We start from the raw sequence: 13264 nt of genomic DNA, 5'->3' as shown, positions 1-13264 counted from the left end.
TTCTCCTGCTGGGCTTAGGGTTTCTTTCTTGTTCTTTCTCCAGCTCCTTTAGGTGTAGGGTTAGGTTGTGTACCTGAGACCTTTCTTGTTTCTTGAGAAAGGCTTGTACCGCTATATATTTTTCCTCTCAGGACTGCCTTTGTTGTGTCCCACAGATTTTGAACCGTTTGTGTTTTCATTATCATTTGTTTCCATGATTTTTTTTCAATTCTTCTTTAATTTCCCGGTTGACCCATTCATTCTTTAGAAGGATACTGTTTAGTCTCCATGTATTTGGGTTCTTTCCAAACTTCCTTTTGTGGTTGAGTTCTAGCTTTAGAGCATTGTGGTCTGAAAATATGCAGGGAATGATCCCAATCTTTTGATACCGGTTGAGTCCTGATTTAGGACCGAGGATGTGATCTATTCTGGAGAATGTTCCATGTGCACTAGAGAAGAATGTGTATTCTGTTGCTTTGGGATGAAATATTCTGAATATATCTGTGATGTCCATCTGGTCCAGTGTGTCATTTAAGGCCTTTATATCCTTGCTGATCTTTTGCTTGGATGACCTGTCCATTTCAGTGAGGGGAGTGTTAAAGTCCCCTACTATCATTGTATTATTGTTGATGTGTTTCTTTGATTTTGTTATTAATTGGTTTATATAGTTGGCTGCTCCCACATTGGGGGCATAGATATTTAAAATTGTTAAATCTTCTTGTTGGACAGACCCTTTGAGTATGATATAGTGTCCTTCCTCATCTCTTATTATAGTCTTTGGCTTAAAATCTAATTGATCTGATATAAGGATTGCCACTCCTGCTTTCTTCTGATGTCCATTAGCATGGTAAATTCTTTTCCACCCCCTCACTTTAAATCTGGAGGTGTCTTCGGGCTTAAAATGTGTTTCTTGGAGGCAACATATAGATGGGTTTTGTTTTTTTATCCATTCTGATACCCTGTGTCTTTTGACAGGGGCATTTAGCCCATTCACATTCAGGGTAACTATTGAGAGATATGAATTTAGTGCCATTGTATTGCCTGTAAGGTGACTGTTACTGTATATGGTCTCTGTTCCTTTCTGATCTACCACTTGTAGGCTCTCTCTTTGCTTAGAGGACCCCTTTCAAGATTTCCTGTAGAGCTGGTTTGGTATTTGCAAATTCTTTCAGTTGTTGTTTGTCCTGGAAGCTTTTAATCTCTCCTTCTATTTTCAATGATAGCCTAGCTGGATATAGTATTCTTGGCTCCATGTTTTTTCTCGTTTAGTGCTCTGAAAATATCATGCCAGCTCTTTCTGGCCTGCCAGGTCTCTGTGGATAAGTCAGCTGCCAATCTAATATTTTTACCATTGTATGTTACAGACTTCTTTTCCCGGGCTGCTTTCAGGATTTTCTCTTTGTCATTGAGACTTGTAAATTTTACTATTAGGTGACGAGGTGTGGGCCTATTCTTATTGATTTTGAGGGGCATTCTCTGAACCTCCTGAATTTTGATGCTCGTTCCCTTTGCCATATTGGGGAAATTCTCCCCAATAATTCTCTCCAGTATACCTTCTGCTCCCCTCTCACTTTCTTCTTCTTCTGGAATCCCAATTATTCTAATGTTGTTTCGTCTTATGGTGTCACTTATCTCTCGAATTCTCCCCTCGTGGTCCAGTAGCTGTTTGTCCCTCTTTTGATCAGCTTCTTTATTCTCTGTCATTTGGTCTTCTATATCACTAATTCTGTCTTCTGCCTCATTTATCCTAGCAGTGAGAGCCTCCATTTTTGATTGCACCTCATTAATAGCTTTTTTGATTTCACCTTGGTTAGATTTTAGTTCTTTTATTTCTCCAGAAAGGGCTTTTATATCTCTCGAGAGGGTTTCTCTAATATCTTCCATGCCTTTTTCGAGCCCGGCTAGAACCTTGAGAATTGTCATTCTGAACTCTAGATCTGACATATTACCGATGTCTGTATTGATTAGGTCCCTAGCCTTCGGTACTGCCTCTTGTTCTTTTTTTTGTGTTGAATTTTTCCGTCTTGTCATTTTGTCCAGATAAGAGTAAATGAAGGGGCAAGTAAAATACTAAAAGGGTGGCAACAACCCCAGGAAAATATGCTTTAACCAAATTAGAAGAGATCCAAAATCGTGAGTGGGGAGAAAGGGGATAAAAAGAGGTTCAAAAAAAGAGAGAAGAAAAAAAAAAAAAAAAAAAAAAAAAAAAAAAAGAAAAAAAAAAAAGAAAAGAAAAGAATTTTAAAAAAAGAAAACACCTAAGAAAAATGTAAAAAATATATATATATATATATATTAGATAAACTAGTAAAAAATCGTTAAAAAAGAAAAAGGTAACAGTTAAAAAAAATAAAATTTTACCCGAAGGCGAGAAAAAAAAAAAAAAAATGAAAAAGAAAAAATTAAATTAACTGCAAGACTAAAAAAAATCACAGGAAAAAAGCCATGAGTTCCGTGCTTGGCTTTCTCCTCCTCTGGAATTCTGCTGCTCTCCTTGGTATTGAAACCGCACTCCTTGGTAGGTGAACTTGGTCTCGGCTGGATTTCTTGTTGTTCTTCTGGGGGAGGGACCTGTTGTAGTGATTCTCAAGTGTCTTTGCCCCAGGCGGAATTACACCGCCCTTACCCGGGGCCGGGGTGGGTAATCCGCTCGGGTTTGCTTTCAGGAGCTTTTGTTCCCTGAGCGCTTTCCGTAGAGTTCCAGAGGACGGGAATACAAATGGCGGCCTCCTGGTCTCCGGCCCGGAGGAGCCGAGAGCCCAGGGCCCCACTCCTCAGTGCGCCCTCAGAGAACAGCGCCCAGTTACTCCCGTCTGCCTGACCTCCGGCCGCGCTCCGAGCTCACCGAGCCTGCGACCGGTTCAAGGTAACACGGAGCTGCGAGATTACTGTCGGCTCTGTCTCTGTAGCCGGCTTTCCCGTTCCAATACCCGCAAGCTCTGCGACACTCAGACACCCCCGATCCTTCTGTGACCCTGCGGGACCTGAGGCCACGCTGACCCCGCGTGGGCTTCGCCCCGGTTTAGCCTCTGGAGCGATGTCCCTCAGCGGAACAGACTTTTAAAAGTCCTGATTTTGTGCGCGGTTGCTCCGCCGCTTGCCGGGAGCCGGCCCCTCCCCCCGGGGTCTATCTTCCCGTCGCTTTGGATTCACTTCTCCGCTGGTCCTACCTTTCAGAAAGTGGCTGATTTTCTGTTTCCAGAATTGCTGTTCTTCTTCTCTTCGATCTGCCGATGGATTTTCAGGTGTTTGCAATCTTTAGATAAGCTATCTAGCTGATCTCCGGCTAGCTGAAGCAGTCTCAGCTTGCTACTTCTCCGCCATCTTGACTCCTCCCCCTAAAGTTCGAGAAATTTTAAAGATTGTGACTTTTGAAGTCATCAGGTAGCAAGTCCAATCTTTCTTAACTGTGATTTCTGTGTTTTTTATTTTATAGCAATTAAGCAGCCTTGTATGCCTTTCAAGTCATACAAGGTGATAAGCATACAAGGTGATAAGCCCTTCTAAGTATTTCATTTTATCTTTCCTTTTAGCATCTCCTAACATGTTGGCCAGTCTCCTAGGGAGAGGATATTCTCCCTATGTTCCTCAGGAGAATATAAATTTGAATAAAGAAGAGCTCAACTCTCAAGGACCTTACAGTCTAATAGAAATATTTGTTGTTGCTATTTTATTTATTTTATTATTTTTAAAGATTTTATTTATTTGACAGAGAGCACAAACGGTGGGAGGGGGCTTGAGATCTTAGGACCTCAGGATCATGACCTGAGCCAAAGGCAGGTGTTTAACCCACTTAGCCACCCAGGTGTCCCTGTTGTTTCTATTTTAAAAGCTCTGATTAAGGCTACTGTTAAACTAAACTTGCCTTAGATTGTATGTTCAGTAAGAGATGAGGTCATGTTCTTGTGGTCATTTTGTCTTGTTTTCACATCTATGTGAGAACTGGAAGATTTTCAGATATTTTTCTTGATCCAATTACCGCAGGTATGACTTACCACATATATGATTGTACAAAAGTGCTACAAGGCATTCTAGGGGAGGCAGAGAGAAATTTTGAGAGATCTGTGATCATACCAAAGCACTTCAGCTGTGTATTGATGCAGTTGGAGCACTGAATGGGACTGAACAGGGAGCAGGAGGGAGAATGGCCTTTGTAGGATTGCTTTTCCTGGGCATTTTTGGGCACTTGGCACATGAGCTATTTTGTTTGTTTGTTTCCCTCACATCAATCTACAACAGGTGTATCATTGTCCTCATTTTACACATGAGGACACCAAAGCTGGGAGTGAGTGATTGATTGTACCAACTCCCTCCTTGAGTAAGCAGGTAGAGCCAGGATCCTCACACACCATTTCTGAGAAAGGGTGGACAAGTCTGGGTACCGATTTAGGCTGCCTTCCTATTGTAAAGATCACACAACTGACCTTCCTGGGAGCCGATCATACCTGAGTGTTTCAAGCAGGAGTGTTGGCCAGTGTTGGTCCTTGCACCTTCTCACATGGCCACCTAGACCAGTAGCATAGTCCAGAGAGGCCGGTGATGATAAGTTTCCCCTCTGATCACTGAGGTGAGGATAGAAAATGTGCCCCTCTCCCAAAGCTGTGCCTCTTGTGCCATCAGTTTTATTTCTTTCCCAGCTGAGCTCGACCCATCATTGAGAGCCTTTTGTCCGAGGAGAGCAGGCACAGCGAACGTGCAATAGAGCATATGGCCAAAGTGGATTTCTGAATTCCATATTACAATTTTCCCCATACCTCGGGTTTTATTTTTGAAACAAAAACGTAGGATTCATGCTTATTTTACTTTGACTGTTACCTCTCCTGTCTACAGTTTTTAATTTAAAAAATTACAAGTTTTTCCATCTAGTTTTAGGCACTTTGTCTCCTGAAGACACATGCTATAAAGTTTCAAACACATTGTGGTCACTTCTGGTGCTTATTGAACTTTCAAAAAACACAAAAGTTTTTAGCCAGAACTGGTCATTGGATGCTGCTTTTCAAGTGCACCCTCTATTATGTGTGGCAAACCGCTCCGGAGTGGTTTTTGGAGTGGCCCAAAGAACTCCTGTGACTGCTTTATTATTCCAGGAGGAGGTAAGCCAGGGCCTTTAAAGTCAATCACTGAAACAATGCGATGGAGCATAATAATTTGTGTGTCATTTAAAAATAGAAAAGTTTTCTGGCCATAGCCCATGTTAGTGATTGCTGTACTGTTGGACCTCCTGGGGAATAGTTGCAAGATTCAAAGGCAATGGAAATGCAAACCTACTGAGCACCATGGTAGACCTCTGTTCGCCGTCTCCCCAGCATCCATGCCACCACTCCTCCCGGCAGCTTTTCCTCATTGCCTGGTGGAGAACCCCCTTCCCCCACCAACTGTTTCCAGCCACTCACTGCTCTAGGAGTGGATCCTCACTGGCTTGAACCCATGAGGATAGTCATTTCTCCTGGCTTCAGGGACTGGCTCAGAAATAAGGGGGTAACTCCATGAAAGCTAATGAAATTAGAGGGGACATTTGCTAAGGTTTCTAAAAAAGAAAAGAGAAAAGAAAACAAAAACAAAAACCCTTCCAGCCCCTAAAGTTTCCAGATACTCTTTGCCCACTGGTCTTGAATGAGAAAGGCTAAGGCTCTGAGCAACGTTGGCCGCCATCTTGAGGACACTCAAGGGAAGGGCTGCCTAAAGTCCAAAGCTGATGCCAAGGGGACAGAGGTGAGAAGTGAGAGAATCCCAGCCCTGAAACTGAGCCCCAGAGCAAGCCATGTCACAGATTGTGACTGTTTCCTTTATCATCTTAGCTACTGTTTATTTTTTTCTTACACAAGCAACTATTGGGGCCTTGGCTTGGCACCAGATCGGTAAACATGATCTGTTTTTGCCCCTAAGATCTTAGTCTAGGCACATGTATAACTCATCAAAATGTAATCAGACTGTTAAATGCTTCAATAAAAACGTTAATAGGACATGGGACGACGAGGCTTAGCCATAAGTGCTGTCAAATACAGATTTCAGACAATAAGAATCAGAGTCGCCCATGTGACTTAATTACCTTCAAAAGTGAATGTACTCTTAGGCTACACTAATGTGAAGAGAGTCCATTCTTTCAGGTGATTTGTACGTGCAGATCACCTGGAGAATCTTGATTCAGTAGATCCCGGGTGGGGTTTGAGGTTCTGTATTTATGACAAACTCCGAAGTGATATTTAATGCTGTTGGCTTTTGGATGACACTTTGAATTGCAAGGGATTAGACCATGCTTGCAATATTTTTCCCCTTAAACAGGTACTCCTCTTTAAGAGGATGACAGAGCATGTTCTGATAACAGTGAGGGGATCCAATGTCCAATGAAACAATTGAAGGAAGTGTGCTTAATATGGAAAAGCAGGCCTCCGACAGACTCTGATGGTAGTCTTTAAACAGTTGAAAGACTGTGCTTTAGAAAAAGGATAATCTACTGTAGAACCTATAGGACCCCAGAAATGTAGAGAGAAGCTGTAGAGAAAAGATTGCAAACATCTGCTTCCTGAGGAGGGAAGAGATTGCTTTATGCAGTATTGTGTCACATCTCAGGTCTGCAAACTCATGTGGCATCAGGCACTAGGTATGCAAATAAATGAATAAAAATCAATTAAGAGTATAAGGAAGTAGGGAATGGGTGTTAAGCTAGAGTGCTCTGCCTAAAGCCATTCCAATCCAGTTTTTAAGTTCTATGGGCTCATTAAAACCTCTGTGTATATAGAGCCTTTTCTAGCCCATATAGAATCGTTCTGCCAACAGGAAAAACAAAATGTTCCTTTCTTAAGTATTTTGCTTCCCTCTTTCAGAAAATTGCCACACTATTTTGTTAGAAAAAAGCATTTTGCCATCCTGGAAAATGGGTGATGAATCTACCCTCCCTGGGAGGGTAGAATGGCGTTGGCCTTGTGACTAGAAACCTTAGTGTCTGGATATAAAACTGATGAAATTAGAAGAGAAAATTGTTTGATCAACTTATACTTAGAAAGCAAAATCCTAGTATTCATCCTGGGCTCTAGGGCCATATAATGCCTGGGGCTCTGGTCTCTGCCCTCACGTTATCAGGGCATCGTGGCATCCTAAGTGTCAGAAGAGAAGCCACGCTGGTAAGCCAGGTGAGGGGCGCTGAGAGTAGGTAAGCCTTGCCCGGAGCAGTGTGAGGGAGTGGTCAGGAGGGATTTGGTCAGCCTGGCCTGAGACACCCTCCCTCCCAGCACCTTCAGCACGGAGGAAGTGAACCTTTTTGTGGAGGAGGGCCTTTGGGCTGAGCTCAGAACCTCATACATTCCATTCTGTCTGGTCCTTCATCGCTTCACTTTTCCACACTGGAGAGCTGGGAACGAGAGGAAAGGCAGACTATTTGTTTTAAAGTCCTGCTTCCAAGTTGTATTGAATGTCCCTGGGCCTCCCACACTGTAGATTGAAGTGAGACTCGGGGCTGGAGGCTGGGCTGGAGAGGCAGATCTCCCTGGCACTGTACAGAGGCCAGCTTGCTGGGCCACTCTCACCTAAGCCTTGGGCCCAGCCTCCTCAGTCCTTAAGAAACCGGAATCCACAGGGGGCACGTGCATGGAATTCCTAGCCACCGTGTCAGCCAAGTCACTTCTCCTTTCCCACTATTGCTGCCCTCATCCCTGATGCCTGAAGTGCTCCAATGGTCTGCTTCCTTCTGAGACCTCCACAATCTGCTACACACACAGCTGTGAGAATGAACTGATCCCGAGTTTGAATTAAGTTACCCTTGTTCAAACTCCTCAGTGGTTCCCCGTGGCCTTTTGCATGAAAGGAAAATTACTTCCTCAGCCTGACATTCAGAATCCTCTAAGAGCTTCCCCATTCTTTCTTCTGAGACATCTGTTCATCTTCAACTCTGGTGACTGCTTCGTTCTAGCCAGTGATTCCTCACCTCTTGTCTCTACTGGGATTTTCTCTATGGAAAGAGAGACCCTTAGGAGGCAAGTTAGAAAACCTGTTCCTGCTGGCTCAAAACCAGTTGGCTATATGACGAGTCAAATCACTTAATATCTCTGGGCTCAGTGTCCTGAGACCCATTTGTGAAGAGCAGTTATACCTGCTCTTCACCATGGCTTATTATGGGTGCAGTACAAGGACATTCTGAGCTCTTCTCTAAACATCTTCTCAGCTGGTGCACGTGGTAATCAGCCTTCAAGATGGCCCTCTGACCCTCACCTCCTGCTCTCCACATCCTGTGTCGTCCCTTCTCATGCTGAATCATCCTGGGTCGTGGATGGAGTGTGGAGTGTGATCTCCAGCATAGGCTCAGAAGAGGCATTATGACTTCCACTTTGGTCCCTTAAGTTGCTCCTTCTGAGGGGAGCCAGACACCAGGTCATGAGGACACTCAAGCAGCAATGTGGAGAGGGCCATGGAAAGAACACATCCGACCAGCAGTCAATATCCACTTGCTAGCTTATTGATGCAGCCAGCCTGGAAGTGAATTCTCCGGCTTTTCATCTGACTGCAATTTCACTAGAGGCCCTGTGCTAGATGCGCCCAACAGAGGTGCCCCAAAGTCCACAGAAACGATGAGAGCCAATAAATCATTAATGTTTGACGCCAAGAAATCTTGGGACAATTTGTTTCACAGCACTAGGTGGCTAAGACGGTAGGTATTTGTGTTCTCGCTGACAGATGGGTAAATTGAGGCTTAGGGCAGTTTAATAACTTGTTAGAGGTTGTACAGTTGGGGAGTGATAGAACAGGGGTCCAAACCCAGGTCTGCTGGGCTCAGAAACCTGACTTCTTCTTATCCTCCCCCAAATCCTCCCCCACTTCCCCTCCTCCTTCACTTCTTCCCTTTATTCTCCCCCATCCAATGTGGGGGTCAAGACCCCAAGATCAAGGGTCACATGCTCCTCCAGCTGAGCCAGGCACCCAGAAGCCTGACTTCTTAGCTACTGTGTGATGCTCCCTCCTTATCAGCAATCCTGTGGTGGGTGCGCAATAGGTGCTTATTAAGCATTTCAAAGTTTCAAATGAGCGAACAAACCACTTTGATGACTGAATACAAAAATGAATTACATGTATATACATACTAAAAATAATGAATATTTGCGATCTCCATTAAATCCGAGTTTCTTCAAAAATGTTAATCTCCAAATGAACAGACCCCTGTCATTTTTCTGTTTATAGAGATATTCTAAAATACTTGTGCTGTTGGAATGTAAATTGGTGCAGCCACTTGCAAAACAGTACAGAGGTCCCTCAAAAAATTAAAAATAGAACTACCATGCAATCCAGTAATTCCACTTCTGGGTATTTTTCTGAAGAAAACAAAAGCACTAATTTGAAAAGATACATGTGCCCTTATGTTCACTGCATCGTAATTTCTGTGTTCCTTGATAGATAAATGGATAAAGATGTGGTATATATGTCCAGTGGAACATTAGCTGTAAAAAAGAATGGAGATCTTACCACTTGTGACAGACCTAGAGGGTACTCTGCTAAATGAAACAAGTCACAGAAAGACAAATGACATATGGTTTCACTTCTGCATGGAATCTTTTTTTCCTTTTTAAAAAATATTTTATTTATTTGTTTGACACAGAGAGAGAGAGCACAAGCAGGGGGAGTGGGAGAGGGAGAAGCAGGCTCCAAGCTGACCAGGGAGCCCAACATGGGGCTCAATCCCAGGACCCCAGGATCATGACCTGAGCTGAAGGCAGATGCTCAACTGACTGAAGCAACCAGACACCCCCAAAACAGACTCTTAGATATAATGCTAATGGTCGCCAGAGGGGAAGGGGGATGGGAGAAATAGGGGAAGGGAATTAGTAAGTACAAACTTCCCGTTCTAAAATAAAGAAGTCACAAGGATGGAATGTACAGCATAGGAAACATAGTCAATAATATTGTAATAACTTTGTGTGATGACAGGTGGTAACTAGACTTGTCATGGTGAGCACTTCATGATGTATAAAAATATCTAATCACTATCTTGTACATCTGAAACAATGATAATATTGTATGCCAATTATAGTTTTTTTTAAAGCCTAATAACCCTCCTATTCTTCAGCAATAATCACTAGATGACTTTTCAAATCAGTAGGGAAAGGGTATATCATTCAACAAGTATTATTAAGATAAGCAGCCAACAATGAGGACTACGTATAAACCTGGATCCCTGCCTCCCACCGCAAGTCCACTCCAGATGTAAATATATAAGATAAAACTTTGTTATTTTAAAACACTGTAAAGTAATACAGAGGAAAGTAAATTAAAATCACCCCTGCCCTGCTCATTATTGTTGACATTTTGATGAAAAACCACCTTCCAGATCTCTCTGTGCATCAGTCCACAAGTCTGTACTAATATTGAGTTGTATTATATTAAATAACTCGTTTTGAAATTAGCATTTATCACTAATGTTATAGTGATATTATAGGTATTTTTCTATATCCATGAGCAGGAACACGCATCATCATTTTTAGTGGCTTCCTGCTGTTTGAGTGTATAATGCAATAATTTATTTAATCATTCCTCCATCTACAGTCATGTCTTGTTTCCCCAAGTTTTCATTGTTACTGGAAACTATGCTCTGTTGAACATCCTATGTATAACTTTCTATATTTGTCTGGATATATTTATCCATGGAATAATTCTAGAAGTAGAATTCTGGTTCAAAGTGTATCTTGACAATTATTTTATATTTTCATAAATTTTACCAAACTGTGGTTCCGAAATATTGTACAACTTAACCTGCTAATGGCAGGTGAAAGTGTCCTGTTCCCTGTGACTTTGGCGACATTAGAGAACAGTGAATTGCTCATGGAAATTCAGCAGGTTTGCTGACCTGCCACGTGCCCTACACATCACCAATGTGGACTGACTTCATCAACAACTCTGAGCAAAGGCAGATATGGTCTCTGTGCGACAGTGAAGACTCATGTCTATGGGAACATTTTCTTGCTGCCTCTCTTTTGGTCTTAACATGTTTTTAGATGTCAGATTGTGTCTTCTGTACCCAGTAAATATCCTTGGCTAGCTTCCATTCAAAATCATTTATTCTAACTTGAGCTGTATAAAATCCCAGGACACAAGTGGCTTGTTAAAACGAACATAAGTAGCCTTTCATATAAGGAGACTTTGTTTTCCTTATTTTTCTCTGCCTTCCTCTGAAGTCTTAGTCTTAGTCCTTCCCACCTGCAACCCTGCTGCCATCGGGCAGAAGTTACTAAGCTCTCTCGTGGCCCTGGCTTGTACATGGAGTGGATCCTCTACCTTGTTATCTGACAGCAGCCTCGCCAGACCCCTCAGGCAGGGAGCTAGAGCTCACGCAGCACCACTATCCCATCCCAAGGCTGTGACTCTCCCAACCATACTCGATTGTGGACTGACAGGCGAACCTTGTCTGAACCACTAGCCCAGCTGTATGACCTTGGGCACATTCCTGCACCTCCATCAGGCTCGCGTCTTTCCCCACGGAGAGTTTGTTACGTGCTATCAGTGGTTCCTAAACCTGGCAGATCATCAAAATGACCTGAGAATCTTAACAAGACGCTGATTCTGAGGCTCGACCCTAGAAGCAGGGCCCTGGGTGCTGTTTGGAAACCACTCGACAAACTCACCTCTCAGCATATCTCCCACTCCCTTAGGTGACCAGGAACAGAAGGCCACTTCTGAAGCCTCACTTTGCAAGTCCATAAAATGGAAGGATCACCATGGTGACTATCCTAGGAACTTCTTTGGGGTTGACGTGAGACTCTAATCGTGGGAGGAAGGACTTCAAAAACTTCTAACAATTCCAAACAAACGTGGACTATTGGTCTTTTCTGTTTGCTTTTCTTGTTGCGACTTGGAGTCCAGTTTCCACTCACTGAGCCTAGTGGAGCCCCCTCCCCGCCCCCAGTTATGGGTAGGCAGCCTCCTGCTGATGCCCCTCTTCTGCTTCTGCTTCTTTCACCAGCAACACTCCTCTTTTGTTTCTAATTTGGAGGTGAGGGATTGTCTCCTCCCAGCTTTCCAAAGACCCTTGGCTTTTGAGCCAGCTTACCCATTTCTTCTCATCCATCCCACTCCCCATTCTGTCCCTTATCCCAATCCTCTGACACTTTCTCAGATTTGTCTTCCACACGGGAAGGTGCCCCGTGAACAGACCGGCTAGCCACCCTGTGTTTGGGTCAGGGCAGAGGGAAGATGCCGTAGAGATCAACAGCTGAGTGAACCAAGAGGTGTGCTCCATCTCCCAACGCCCTCCCCAATCGTGGACAGAGGGGGACCTAGTCTGGGTTGTCCTTGGAGGCCCAGCCCTTGAAGACAGTGGAAGACAGGGGACAGGAGAGGGAAGAGAGAGGGAAGGCATCAGAGGTTTACTGAAGAGTTGGCTACTCTGCACCAGGTCCATACCAGGCACTTTGTGACTATTTTTCAGAACAGGCAAGCTTTCTAGAACCTACTTGCCATGTAGTATGCACCGAGGCCGTCTGGTTGAACCCTTCTCCCAGGCCTGCAGTGGCAGCTTTGAGTCTCATCTCACAGATCAGAAAGCAGAGACTCAGAGGAGTGTTGGGTTTCTGTCCCAAATGGGACAGAAAGAGGCAGCAAGAGGCAGAACTGGGATTTGAACCCTGCTCTTCATGACTTCAGAGTCTGTCCTGCCCCACGGGAATGGCGGTTATTCACGCTCCATACTTAGCCTTTATATTTCCAGGGAAACGCTTGAGCCTAGAATGGGATTTCCTTTAAGTTTTTGGAGCCAAAATTATTTTAATTTTATGGCTAGGAAAAATGTAAACTTACATTTTCAGCAGACCAGAGATGATAAAGTATGCATTTGTCAAATAAAATTCTTTGCTGTGATAAAGTAAATCATTCCTTGGCCCTGTAAAAAATTAGGCCTCACTTGAACGGTTTTCCCTGCAGCTTTTGCTAATATTTCTGTTATCTCTATTAGGGATTACAGTGATGAATGCCTTTTATTCGCATCGTTAAGCACTTTGGTGAATGTGTGAACACACAGAGCATCATAAGTCATAGGGAAATGAAACAACATGGGTCTCCTGGAAAGAAGAAAAGCTGTGAGAGTCTGGCAGATTGGGGTACACATTCTGTCTCTGCCATTCTCCAGCGATGCAAACTCGGTCAAATTCCTTAACTTCTCTGGGTCTCAGTTTCCTGATGTGTAAAATGTAGATAATACTTATCTCACCGGCTAATTTTAAGGATGGAAGGAAGTGCTATTACTTCTAGCATTTTCCATGGCTTCTGGCATGAAGTAAGTGCATAATAAATGTCAGGGTTATTATTGAAA

This window comes from Mustela putorius, unplaced genomic scaffold (genome assembly GCF_011764305.1).
Source record: "Mustela putorius furo isolate JIRA1106 unplaced genomic scaffold, ASM1176430v1.1 tig00000083_pilon_pilon_pilon, whole genome shotgun sequence".
NCBI classification, from domain to species: Eukaryota; Metazoa; Chordata; class Mammalia; order Carnivora; family Mustelidae; genus Mustela; species Mustela putorius.
The sequence above is the reverse complement of the archived record's forward strand: the minus strand, read 5'-3'. Positions refer to the sequence as shown.